This window comes from Hemicordylus capensis, chromosome 2 (genome assembly GCF_027244095.1).
Source record: "Hemicordylus capensis ecotype Gifberg chromosome 2, rHemCap1.1.pri, whole genome shotgun sequence".
Classification (NCBI taxonomy): domain Eukaryota; kingdom Metazoa; phylum Chordata; class Lepidosauria; order Squamata; family Cordylidae; genus Hemicordylus; species Hemicordylus capensis.
In genome coordinates this window covers 197,254,847-197,268,774 of record NC_069658.1, presented here as the reverse complement: position 1 = coordinate 197,268,774, position 13,928 = coordinate 197,254,847, and the positions used below count along the sequence as shown (strand labels likewise).

Sequence of the window (13,928 nt, the reverse complement as noted above, 5' to 3'; positions counted from 1 at the left end):
TTCTCCAAATAAATCCATTTATTAATTCCTCATACAGTGCCCTAACAATTAACATCTCTGATAATTAAGCCTTCCTCAGATCCTTCCCTTGGTGCAAAGAATTTCAGAAAGGTGGCCATTTACCTTGAAAGAGCAGCCTCCAAATTTCAGGTATCTGATTCACACATGAACGTGGAGCACTTGATGACTGGGGCTGACTTGCAATTGTGAATCAGATAAAGGGCAGTTTGGATGATATCAATGCTCTTTGCAACAGCAACATATGCACATATATCTTCCTGGACATTCTGCTTCACCACATGACAATCAAGGGTGGGACAGAATGCTGGAGGCGGTGTATATGCACATGCTCTCCACATACAGTGGGTATTGGTATTGTCCAAACTGGTCCATGACCTAACACCAGACAGAGAGAACTCTCTTATCACTTCAAAATACAAAGCCTTTCAACTGAGTCTGTTCAAGAAGCCAGCTGTCAGTCATCCAGTGACACACGTGCATATGTGAATCAGCCTTAAGAGCTTCTGTAGGCATCATGTTTGAAGTCACTACTGTATTTATTTCTAGGATATTGTTACCCTGCCTTCATCTGCATGTGCACACACACACACAAATTCCATAACAGGGTTTTAAACATGTTCTTGTGGCAAGCACCATGATGCAGTGACCTTCTGCTCCCCAGAAGTCAGGCTATACTTCAGGCTTGCACCCATCATCTGAATGCAGCACACCAGCAGCCTCCCAAAACAGCACTTGCCCCAGATATTTTGGTACCTAAGGCACAAAATCCAACTTGCTCTCCACACTGTGTTAAAAAATATTATACTTTGTGTTGATGTGTGTTTTACTTTTTCATGCCCCTGTTCCTCCAAGGAGCTCAGGCTGGCATACATGCCCACCCTAATTTTATCCTCCCAACAACTGTGTGAAGTAGGTTAGGCTGAGAGAGGATGACAAGTCCCAAAACCGCCAGTGAGTTTCAGGATTGAGTCAGGATTTGAGAATGGGTCTCCTTGGACGTAATCTGACCAGTAAGAAACTAAATCACTAAAATTTGGTCATTTGAGAATGATTGACTAAGGCATGGCCAGTGGGAAAACGCAAAAGACCATTTTTAAATAGCACTTGAAAACCCACCTCTTCAGCCAAGCTTTTCCCACTTTTTAAATTTTAATCTGTTTTGACTTTTAGATTGTCTAAATTGTTTTAAGATTTTTGTGTATGTTTTAACTTCTTTTGTGTTATTGTTAACCGCCCAGAGATGAAGGTTTGGGGCGGTGTATAAATTTGACAGACAAACAAACAAGGTACCCAGGTCAGAGAACTCTTGCCATTGGCTCCTATAAGAACCCGTACTGGCCCATGAAGGCTGTTGAGGCAGCTCATTCCCCACCTTCTCAGGGATACGGAAGGAACTGTGTGCCCAGAGGGGAAGGCAAGAAAGGGAGTGCCCAGGCCAACGAGCTCTTGTCCTCATCTCCTGAAAAGGCCACCAGTTGCCTGAGACACCATGGCTTTTTAAAATCTTCTGAAACATGTTTAATTTTAACACTGTAAACTGCCTTGGGCGCAGTGGATTGCTTTTTAATGGTACTTCACAACCTGCTGCCTGAAGGGTTCTGCCTCACACAGTCTAAGATAGAAAAGGCTCTGGCCGCAATCGCACGTAACAGGAAACCAGAGGTAAAGGAGCCTGAGGCGAAGTTTCTTGTACGTCCAAATTCATGAAACCCTGGTCCCATCAGAAAAGCAACCCGGGATTTCCCTTCCCAAACGCCAGTCTAGAACCTACGTAGCCGGTGTTGAGGAAGGAAGCTCCTCCCTCTCTCCGGCAGCGATTGGCTGTCGGGGCTGTCCTTCATGCCAGAAGGAAGCCCACACAGCCAGTACCCGCTCCTCTCTGCAGTCAGGTTCCTGTTCTCTTTGTTCAAATGCAGACAGGTAAGCGCACTGGGCCGGGGGGCGGGGGAGAGAACTGCAGGTCCTCGGTTCCACATTATGTGCAAATGTGGCCTCTATGAATAACCCTCCTTTTTTGCTGCCTGCCTAGGATTGCAAAAACTGGGGAGAGGTCAAGCACCCGGCAGGCCATTAGACGTGGCTGGTGGGAAGTGCTTGGCTTGGTGGGTCACTCAGACTACTTGTGCAAGGCCTTTGTAGTTATGCCATGCCTCTGAAACACTATGGTTTGCCTCTAATAAACTTCCTGAGAGTTGGGCTTGAAAACTACACAGAAGAATCCCAGGGGTCACCAAGTACAGAAAATAAGGCATAAATGTCATGTTCACACAAGCCGTGTGCCCACAAACAGAGGCCCATCCTGTGCTGTGCACAAGCCAATATAACCCCCTCAGTTCCTTCCCCCAACTTCTGCGGGTGATGGGGCAGCAGCCTTCTATCAGCGGAGGAGGAATGTGTACGGCACGTTCCTTGGCAGGGCCTGTGCAGCTCCGGCTGCGCCTTCCTCCATCTGTTTTTCAGGAGTTCAGTGTGCTGGTGGGTGGAGCCATGTGGGGGAAGGAGAAGAGCTCAGAACTCAAGAGGAGAGGACTTTACACAGATTCCCCCTATTCATCGCCACTTTATTTTTCAGCGTTTTCTAAGGCAGCAGTTCTCAGACTATATACCAGCCAGCAAGCAAAACGTCAGCACTCTGTTCTCAATCAATATTTTAAAAACTGCACCTAGTGGAGGGATCTGAGGAGGGTGTGATCCAAGCTCTGAGCTGACTGTGGCAGGGTTCCAGAGCCTGTTTTCTAGTGTCAGGACTTAGCTCTGGAACATGTGAAGCAACAATAAAAGGTCAGAATACATTTGAACATGTGTAGAGAGGGCTTATCTCTCCTAAAAGTTGTAAAGGTAAAGTTGTGTCGTCAAGTCGGTGTTGACTCCTGGTGACCACAGAGCCCTGTGGTTGTCTTTGATAGAATACAGGAGGGGTTGACCATTGCCTCCTCCCACGCAGTATGAGATGATGCCTTTCAGCATCTTCCTATATCAGTGCTGCCCTATATAGGAGTTTCCCATAGTCTGGGAAACATACCAGCAGGGATTCAAACCAGCAACCTCTTGCTCCTAGGCAAGTTACTTCCCTGCTGCACCATTAGGTGGCTAACCATGGCCTGTCTCAGGGGCATAGCAAGGTTGGAGCAGGCCTTGAGACAAAAAGCAAAGAGGGGCCCCTGCTCCCACTTCTTCAGAGGGGCAGTGGGAGCGAAGAGTAAGCTGTTGCTCAGCTAGCAGCCCCCCTCTCCTTCAGGCATCCAGGGGCATTTGTTCTCCCTGCCCCCCCAACTTTTGTTCAATTATAGCTGTGCCCTTGGCCTGCCTCCCAAGACCTGGGCAGCAGGGCTTCCAATTCAGATCTGGACCTGTGTGTGGGGAAAGATTGCTAATGCTAGAGGAAGACATCAAAAATAAAAGAATATTTTGGCGCTGAGCTACACCTCCAGAATGTTGCTTATCAGCCACAGATCAGGTAAAAGCCCACTTTTGTTGCTGCCAAAAAACCAAGAGGAAGAGAATAGAAAGTAGGATGTCAGTGATAGTTTGGTTTTCTCTAAGTCAAGGATTCTCAAGCTTGGGTTCCCATATGTTGCTGGACTACAGCTCCCATCAGCCCCAGCTACAGTGCTGAACTACAGCTCCCATAATCCCCAGTCACAATAATCCTCATCCATAACTTCCATCATCATCTGGGGATTAAAGTTTGAGAACTCCTATGGCAAGTTGTACTCTTAAATAAAACAACCCTTTAAAAAACAATAAAACCACTTGCCAGGCCATAATACATGGCTTGTAGGCCATAGATTGTGCAGGGCTAAACTGGAGCATGCATTGGATTGCTAAATCTAACTGAAGCTATCCCTGGATATTTCCCCCTTCCAGTTTTTCCACAAGACTTCACTATATTAAGCTTTTCAGATTACCTGGTCTTGTGGTAGTGAGCCTGAATTGTCCTCTTTGCTAAGCAGGGCCTGCCGTGGTTCACATTTAGATGGGAGGCGACATGTGAGTGGTGTTAGATATTCTCCTTGGGAGATGGGGTCATAGCTCAGTAGAACAGCATCAGCATGCTTGCATGCAGAAGGGCCTAGGTTTACTCCCTGGCATCTCCAGGTAGGGCTGGGAGATATTCCTGGCTGGAACCTTGGAAACATCCAGGTATGTTCAAAAATAAGTGCTTGGTCCAATGGCTCTCATTTTGTTGTCTGGCCTGTACTATTTCAATTTTTCTATATGGCTGCCCACTGGTCCACACAGTGGTTAGGGACAGGCACAGACCAGACCTGGCTGTGCAATGCATACGCCTGGCTCCTAAGTTTACCATGGGAGAGTGGAGGGAGAAGATCCCACAAACGTTTTTCTGTTTATTTGTTCTTTTGTGCTCCTAGAGTTGCCACCTCTGAGGCTCCTGTACCTTTAAGAGCTGCAAAAACAGCAGTACTGTAGTTCAAAGAGGAAGCATTTCCTTTCCTGCATCTCCATGCCAGGAAAAGCTTTATCATGTCTGTCTGCAGGTGTTAAAAGCACAAGAGCCTCTGTCCATAAAAGAGGTGGTAACACTAGAGGATTCACCACGGACATCAGCAGTCCTGGGGGGAAATGTACCATCTTTTGCCAGAACACTTCCCACCACCACCACCACCCCCATTTCCAGTTATAAGGTACAGTAGTGAACCAGGAGTGAGGTAGGGGGTGTGTATGCCCAGACAACCTTTAAGGCATATCCAATGTGTTCTATGAGATTATAGTGTTCTGGAATGAGACAAACATTTAACATAAGGACATCTGGCAACATGAGTGTGGGTGTCCAGCCAGCTCTTAGATCACCAGTCCCAGATTGTGGCAAACATTATGAGTAAGGCCCCTAAAATATGAGATTGTTATCCTAAATCTCTTGACTTCAAAGCCAAAAATGTCAACTACTTTTTATGGTAATTGACTGCAGCGTGAATGGTAGGCAGAGTCATATTTTCAAAATCATATTCCCTATCACCACAAGCATGAAGGCTAGCAATTTAGCACTTTCCAATCCACTGGAAAGTGCTCCTTTGCAAGTCCCATAGAACTGAATGGAAACTGCACAGGAGCATGCGGAAGAACTTCCCAGTGGATCATGCCCTTGATTTTAAACAACAAAAGCCAAGATTCTAATTATATTATCTGTAACTTTGTGTCCCCTTCTTCATCTCTATCCTCCCTACACCCTCTTGAAGGCACACTTACCAGTGATATATGCTCAAGATCACATAATCCAGATAGGCATCTTTTAAAACTCTTTAATTGCCCTGTACAGTGTGTTTCCAGGTAATGAACAAATGCTGCAATCGCTCTTGTCCAGGTCCATTATTATACAATGGATGGGAAGCCAGCAATTTTGCTGCAATGGGAGATAGCTGTGCTGCTCTCTTTGCTGGTCCCCACCCCCCGCAGCGTATCGCTTTCCTTTATTTCTTTAATTAAACATGGAGAAGAAGAGGTGTCCCTTCTCCCAGGATCTAAGAGCAGGAGAGGGAAGGTTCACAAAATGGTGGGGGATTGCTGAAGGGAGGGTAGCCTAGTTATATTTTCAGAGCCCCCCCCCCATCCCCATTCTTTTTCAAAGGATATATGAGCGCTCCTGCTGCATAGGTACAGCAAGAGCGCTCAGCCTCTAAAACAGACAGCAAAAAAAGGGGGAAAGAACATTGCTTTAAAAAAAAAAGAAGCTAGCAAAATAGCCTGCGCACCATGGCAGAAGAAGCCAGGACAGGACGAGGCTGCCTACCTCAGGCAGAAGGCTCAGGGGACGTTATTAAAAGACAGCAAATCATCAATGCTTTACTTTATGGTTGTTACCACTGTCGGGGCATAATTTGGGTTTTCTCCCTTAAACACCAAAATACTTTGGACCATCTCTGAAAGGAGAAGCATTTCCTTATTAGCCGTGATATGGTATCACAAGCACCAGTTAATCAGCTTGCACACTGGGAATGCCCATCTCCAACCAACCCCATAAAAATCCCACAGGGCTATTGTCTAAGATTACAGAGGGATTCAGATGATAATTTATTTTATTTTTACATTTTATATCCCGCTCTTCCTCCAAGGAGCCCAGAGCGGTGTACTACATACTTAAGTTTCTCCTCACAACAACCCTGTGAAGTAGGTTAGGCTGAGAGAGAAGTGATTGGCCCAGAGTCACCCAGCAAGAATCATGGCTGAATGGGGATTTGAACTCGGGTCTCCCCGGTCCTAGTCCAGCACTCTAACCACCACACCATGCTCCTTCATCACACACAGATTATGGCCAGAAGGGACACTGTTTTTCTCCCCCAGCACTCAAAAGCAACCCAGGTGTAGGAAGGGGTCTTGTATGTCAACCCTGTAGGACTGGCCTGGAGCCTGCAGGAATCAGCATCAGTCTCTAGGTTAATAATGAAAGCAATCCTGGAGACCTCCATGGCTTATATTATGAAATATTTTGATGGAGAAAATATCCAGGAATAACTTCAGTCAGCAACCCTACGGTCTTGAGGTAACCCGATTCTCCCCCATCATACACACACACCCCTCCGGGCTCTTAGACTCTACCAGATGGAGCACGGGGCTACACAAAGCAATCTAAGAACCTCTGTTCAGATGTGTGGCAAAGCTGCCTTCCAGAGCCTGGAGAGCAGGAGGTTAATACAGAACTGGGTTTTATTTATAATTCACTCTAGGGATAGCAGGGAATGGAATAATATGGGTTCCCTCAGCCAGCCAGCAAGACCATGTTAGTGTTTTCCCCGCTGGGTGTTTATTTTAATCACTCTGAGGAAAAATCTTGATTTCATTATTGCAGAGGGGGCATTACACACCCCGCTGCCTCTCTTTAGGAAACTACGGTTTCACACAGGGCTGCAGAACTTCAGCCCTTTAGCTATAGCTGGACTATGACTCCCATCATCCCCAACCAGCCACAGTGGCCAGTAGTCAGGGATGATGGGAGTTGCAGACCAAAGCTAGAGGGCTGAAGTTGTGCAGCCCTGCCACAGGGGAAGCCGGCCAGGATCTTCTGCCTGGATCAAGCAGCAAGTCATGTGAGTGGAAACTAGGCTGGTAGGAAAGCCACCTAGCAAGTGGGGAGGTACGCCCCTCCCCAGTGGATCACGTGTGTCCTTGAGGGAACCTGAGTTCTAGACAAGCAAAGAAATGCTCAAAAACAGGTGAGGATGGAGTAGCCTTTACCCGATTCAGGCACCAGCAATCAAGGCCAGGAACCCAAATGAATTATGCAGATTGGATGCAACAAGAGCCCTTTTGTTCAGTGCTCCTTCTGAATTCAACTATTCAATAGACAACCCTCTCAAGGCCGGTCCCTTGGACCCTAGAGTTTTTCCACCTCTAGAGTCCTGCAGTGCACAAAGCCCAATAAAATGTCCTGTCTCTCCTACTCATTTGCTGGTCTTTCTGTTCCTGACACTTCTGAACCTAGTTGTTGGAAGAGGCATTGTTGCCCACTGCTGCTGTGTGAGCCTGGTAGTGCAAGCTGCCAACTACTGCTCTAGGAGACCCACCCAGCCAGGTGCCTAACTCTGCACCCACCCCTTTCCCCGTTTAGAAGCTGAATCTCAGGGCTGCTGAGCTCCTACGTTGGAACAGTGGACTCCAGAATCACTCACGCAGAGCTGTAATCACCAGTGTTAGGGTGCTTCTTGCATCCTGGGACAGTTGTGGGAAACAGCCCTGCTCTGGACATTCTTTGGCAACCTGGCCCGGGGTCCCTCTCTGGGTGGATTTGCACAAATCCTTTCTGTTACTGACTGCCTGAGAGTTGCTAGACTCCTTCAGTGGGAGCCCCTGAGCAGAACCCCGTTAAGGCTGGATTATTCTCTGTATGCGCTTGCCGTGCCCTGCCCGATGACCCAAGAATCCCATCGCTCCCTGTTTGCTAGACTCTAGGCATGTGCAGCACCACAAATACCTGGATAACATGTCAGCAGCACTCAGCTGCTTCTCCTTTTCCTCCTTTGGTAAAAACTTGGCAATGGACCCTAAATCTTCCCCAGGGGTGGAAAGTCCTCTCTTTTGGCATCACACACACGAAACAGCAGATATGGACAGGTAACAAACTGCTCTTTTCCTACCATTCTTTATCATCTCCCACCCTCCTCTCCCCTTTTACCCACCTTCCAGCATCCGTTAGTCTCTAGACTATTAGAGCCTTCACTCTCTCATTCCTGCCCCTCTCCTTATTTAGTTCCTGGAAGTTGCCTTCATTCCCTGTGAAACCACGACGGGTATCAAACTTGCCAAATACCACCATTCACAGTGTGCTTCTGTTATATCAATAAACTTTCAAATGCTTCGTCTCCAAGTCTATTGCTCCACCAAGGTACTAAACAGTCGGCATTTGCGTGTATCCAGATTGCAACTCTTTTGCTATGCGCACTTGCAAGTTTGAATTTTGAGCCAATTCCCAGGCATCCAGTTTGTTAAAGGCAGAGAATATGTGGTAGTTTACACATGTCTGAGAGCAAGTGAGAGAATTGGAGGAGAAAGGCAAGGTGCAGAAAGGAGCAGCAGAAATGCAGAAATGACGGGAGAACTAGGCTCCAGAAAGACCTATGCAGCTTCCATACACCAAGCCTGATCATGAATCCATCTAGCCCCATGATGACTAGTGCTGGTTCTCCATCACCTCAAGCAGGGTCCTTCCAACCGGAGGTGTCACAAACTGAATCTGTGGCACCTACGGCAAGCAAAGAATGTGCTCTATTACTAAGCTATAATCCCACCCCAAAGAGTGAGGCCAATTGTGGGGAAAGGGGGAAAGAACGGCCAATGACCCAGGCCCAAGGATGTCTGAGGAAAGGGAAAGGGCTTTTAACGCCTAGGTTTGCATCCAGATCCGACACTCTTATCCCATTTCATTTCACTTTTGTCCCTCAGGGACAATTACAACTTAAATTGATTGTATAACAAGGAGCATAGCTTTCCTCTAGAGAATCCTGGGAACTGTAGGTTGGTGACACCACTGAAAATTTACTGTTAAAAGATCCCTGGTCCTGCTCACAGATCTATGCTTCCCAGGGGAAAACAAATGCTACCCACAGTTAAGTTCATAGTGTACATATGCCCTCGGAGAACCACTACCAGTTTGTGTGTGGTACCCATACATCTCTCCTCCTCCTCCTTTAAGAAAAGGAGGCTCAGGTTGGGGGTGGGAAGGGGAGGGAAATAGCAAACACAGAATGTCTGCAACTGTATCCATGTAAACATAATGCAGTTTGCTGAAAAGAAAAGGGTGGAGTAGGCAGGGAAACACCTTGAAATGGGATCACAAAGTAGGCAAATTTTGATTGGGAAGCTGACAGGTTTTGTTCCTGGCAGAATAAATTAGTGGTCATAATTAGCAATATTTTTAGGTGGATGGTGTGATTTCTCTCTTTCTCAAATAAGAAAGTGCTCTGATAATGGAGGGAGGAACAATAAAACGTTTGAGAAAAGGGCCAGTGCAACACTTCTTTTCACACCAATCATGCTAAAACTTGTACGTAAAGAATGGAGTGCAAAGAGTGACAAATCACAGGTTGGTTTGATTATTCCTGCTTCTCCTATTATTTTCTGTAGCAGAATACACTCACCACCACTACCCCAAAAAGACATTGTGTACACCTACAAAAGTGAAACCAGAATTCCCCTGTAGGTGAGGACAGATGTTCACATTTGTAGAGGCAGTCATTGCTCTTCATCTCCAGGGTTGAGCTCTAGGATTTTTTTTAAAAAAAATTCTTAAAAGGTTCTTCAAGTTTGCAGAAGAAGCTGCCTGTGGACGGCACTGATTGATTGATTGGTGCTTGCCAGTCTGTGGCATGGGGGAAGGGGCAAGACTGGGCGGACGGCCCCCCCGTGCTGAATCAGTTTGTTTTGCTGGCATGTGTCTGTTATTCAAACTGCAAAGCCGGGCGGTGGGGCGGGGGAGCTGGGCTTGCACAATGGCTGAAAAACTCCCTGCAAGTCCTCTTTGGATACCATGTCGATCCTATATTCCAAATTTCACAACAGGATTATTGGCTATCCCTTTATGAATACTCCTCCTAATCCATTGAGCTACAAAGAGCAGACAACCCACCCACAGATTTCGGAAGTCAACACTTGCTAAGCAAAGATTTTTTAAAACATTCTTTTCAGCTCTGTCTCATCATCTCAAAGCAGAGTGTCATTTCAAATCTGCATACATTTAAATGAATTAATGTGTGTAATGAGCAACATTTCTTTCTTTTGCTCTTCAGAGATGAGAACTCCGAATAGAACAGAACCCCTCCAACTCTGTAAGGTCACCTTGTACATTTATCTCCCACAGGCAGGATGCGCTCTAACCTTGTAGGTTGCCCCAGTACTGCCACAAACCTTTGGCCATGACAGGGGAAAGGGGTGGAGAGGGGCGGGGCGGATGAGGAATAAAGGAGGACAAATGGAGCAGAAAGGAGCTTACAATAAAAAAAAATAGAACGATTAAAAGAAGGTTTCAAGTTGAAGATGGGTGATGTTAACACATTCTAGCTCTGTCAGAAGTAGACAAAGCCCTGGATGCGGAATGGAAGCATGAAATCAGGAATGTTGCTAGATACTTCAGAGATCTGGGCTCCAGGCCCACAGCCTGTACCCCCTTGATCATTAAATACCCCTTAAGAATAATTACTTGTTTTTTAAAGCCTCTAATATTATAATGCAACACCTACGAGGGTGGAAGCAGCAGAGAGCTAGGTGAGGCTAAGAGCCCTCTCCCGTGCTCTGTGCAGTGGCCTCCACGGCTGCACTTTTCCCTTCTGGAAGTGGCCATCGAGGAAGTTGGGGGCTGATGAGATTCAGGGCTCTGAGCAATTCATTAGGGGCAGTGCCCCATGGGACACCCTCTCCCTCATGACACCCTGCATGAAATTAAATCCCAGCATTATTCACAGACCCACGAAGTGTCCTTGAGCACAGACCTCAGTTTTCCCATCTGAGAACAATTGCAACTAACCTTACAAGGTTTTTTTTGTATTGTTTTAAGGACAAAATAGGTGAAGACTGTAAAATTATTTGCATATTAAGGCATTATATATAAATGGTTAATAAATGTCTGCACTACAAATTTAAGCCAGCTTCATGCCTTTTTCTATTGCGGGTCTTAACCAAAGAACTCCAGAACAAAAGTTCTAGCACAGATGTACCCTTAGATCATTATTCCGAACTCACCGTCCCTAGCCTCAGAATCACACAGACCCCTGCCACCCCACCCCCCCGCTCCATCAAACACCAAGGAATGCGCACAGGCCAAAGCTGTTTCAGGCAGGTTTTATAGAAGAGGCAATACTTCTGTACACAGAGACTTTTGTGATTACCCCAGCAAACCTCACAAGGATATCCATACTGCTGCAAAACCCATAGGACACAAAAGCTCCACAGAACCCCACAGAACAAATGATCGCCACACTGGGAAGCATCTGCATCTTAAAATGAAAACAGACAAAAGCAAAGTTGGCTGTGATTCAAGGGCTCAAGAGGCAGGAACAATTGTGTTTCTCAGCAGAAGCAACCAAGAAGAATAAAGGAAAGTACTCATGACTGCATGATGCCAATTGCTTACTCCCATCACCCTTTGGACACTCTGTCATACTGACTTTCCTTTGTGTGCAAGGTTCACACAATTATTAACACAGAGTGGTAAGCAGTCGCGGGTTCTCCAACCCCATTCTTTCAATGAACGCTTATAGGGGAAGCTCTAATCTAATGCAAAAATGGGGGGCAGATGGTCTAGATTAAAACAGATTACAGGGTTGTATTCTTGTGAGAAGGAGAATCATGAACAGAGTTCAAGGGGTAAGAATAGAAGCTTGGCTATACAAGATCTATTCCTTTGTTCTACTAGCGCCCCTGGCCCAATTTGTGAAGCTTTACACAAGGCTGCAGAATCAGATTGTCACAAAACTGATGGTGTACATACACATCCCACAATTGTCTCTGTTCACAACAGTGGAATAAATGCATAGTAGTGGTATCTGGATATCACCCTCAGTACTCTACAAAAACCTATAATCTGAGAATAAGGGGCTGCTTCACACAACTGCTCTGCTTGTGGTCAGCCAATGGCTGACATCCTAACAAAGTGGCAGTGTTTTGTGAGACATGTCAGTGCTGCAGACGTGACTAACACTTGTGTGGGGGTGTCATTTTGACAACCTCCCCTCCCACCAGAAGTGCTCTGTTCCATCCAAAAATATGTCCCTGGGGGGTCATGCAGCCCTTAAGGACATGTTTTTGGATGACACAAAAAACTTTCGGGGGATGGGGAGGCTGTCGAAATCCATCCCTCTGCAAGTGCCAACACTGTGTTAGTCAGGTTGTTAGCCAGTGTTTTGTTTTGTTTTTTCTTGCCAGAATGTAATCAAATTCCCAGCAAAAGAATATCTGAATTGTTTACCACTTATGGAAGCCAAAGGGTGGGGGGTTTTGCAGGGTGGTGGTGGTGGTTGTCTTTGTTTTTTCATGCCACCGCTCAACCTACTATGGAAGCTTTGAAACAGAATTTTAAAACTGTAGCCTCTGTTTGGTCAGAAGTCAAAAAACCCATTTACCATGGGCACATCTGGATCCAGGCGGCAGGGGGGGAGTAGAACAGTTGTGTGAATCATCCCTCCAAGCCTTTTCAAGAGCTGCTTCATGCGTAATGCATTTTCTGCACAGAAAACCCATCTGGGTAAGAAACAGAATGAAACTCACTTGTAGATCATAAAAGCAGCAATCTCATATGTATGTATTTCATTACACATTGAGAATGTATCCACATGCTGGTTAGATGCAGACACTCTGGGAAAATCACTTCCCCCACAGTGTGCATCCCAGAAGCAGTAGGCCCAATCTTCTCACGGACAGAAACTGCACTGTTCTCTTCTTTCCTCCTTTCCCACATGTCAAGTGCCACAAGAGGGGTACAAGTTCCTCCTCATATTGCTACCCCCACCTGCTGTTTGAGGTGGAGGCTCCATCCTGCCCCATGGCCAAGCCTGCACAAGAGGCCTAAACCATCTCAAGGGTGGTTGTTCATGCAAAAAAGAAAAGCTAAGGAAAGTCATTTTTGTAATATGAATGAGCCTCTTGGCCAGTGCAGGCTTCACATTTGCCTTACAAACCTGACTGAAACAAGAACTGCTTTTTGCCTCATGTGTATGGAACATGTCCAGTGAGTGGGTTCAGTTTAGCAACCTCTTTCATGCACAGAATGCAGAAATATCCTCATGATGACACCAGCCTTGACCTTCTGTTTGGGAAACTCTCTCTCTCTCTCTCTCTCTCTCTCACACACACACACACACACACACACCCCACAGCTTATGCGATTCAAGGAGCTGCAATTCTGAGCTATATTCCCAGAATTCTTTGTTCTTAGCCTCCCCCCCCCGCCACCCTTCTCCTCCAGGACACATCTGTTTTACAGTCAGACTTGACTCCTTCTCCTCCTCCTGGCCCATGCGCTTTAAAACTGCTCCAATCAGCAGATGCTGCCTCGGCATCGGTTTAGGGGAATGTTGAGCTCAGGGAAACACGAACCTCATCCCACAAAGTAGGTTTATTGGCAGCTCCATACTCCCCACTCTCCCAAAGTCTAACATGAGCTGATCTGTCAGGCACAGAGTCACCCCTGAGCACTGGGAAATAAGCAGGAACGATTGACACTCGTGGTCCTTCTATAAAGGGTGGTAGGATTGCCACTTTATTTACCACCTTGCTCTTTTAACAGTAGCTTGATACACAAAAAAATTGGCAGGCAAAATTTGCTCTGCCATTTATCATCATATGACAAGTAGTTAGCATCTGTATAGCACTTTCAAGTGTTCAGAGCAATGATCTGGCTGTAATCATTACAGCAGCTGATTTTGCAGATGGTTGAGGCTGAGAAGGAGTGGCTTGGCTAACGC

The 13,928-nt window shown here is 46.3% G+C and overlaps 1 protein-coding gene across 8 annotated transcripts in view; it reads right to left on the bottom strand.

Moving 5' to 3' along the window:
* Nucleotides 1-13,928, bottom strand: part of ARHGEF25 (Rho guanine nucleotide exchange factor 25) — a 114,288-nt gene that overhangs the window by 37,632 nt on the left and 62,728 nt on the right. The gene's annotated exons all lie outside the window — the stretch shown is intronic.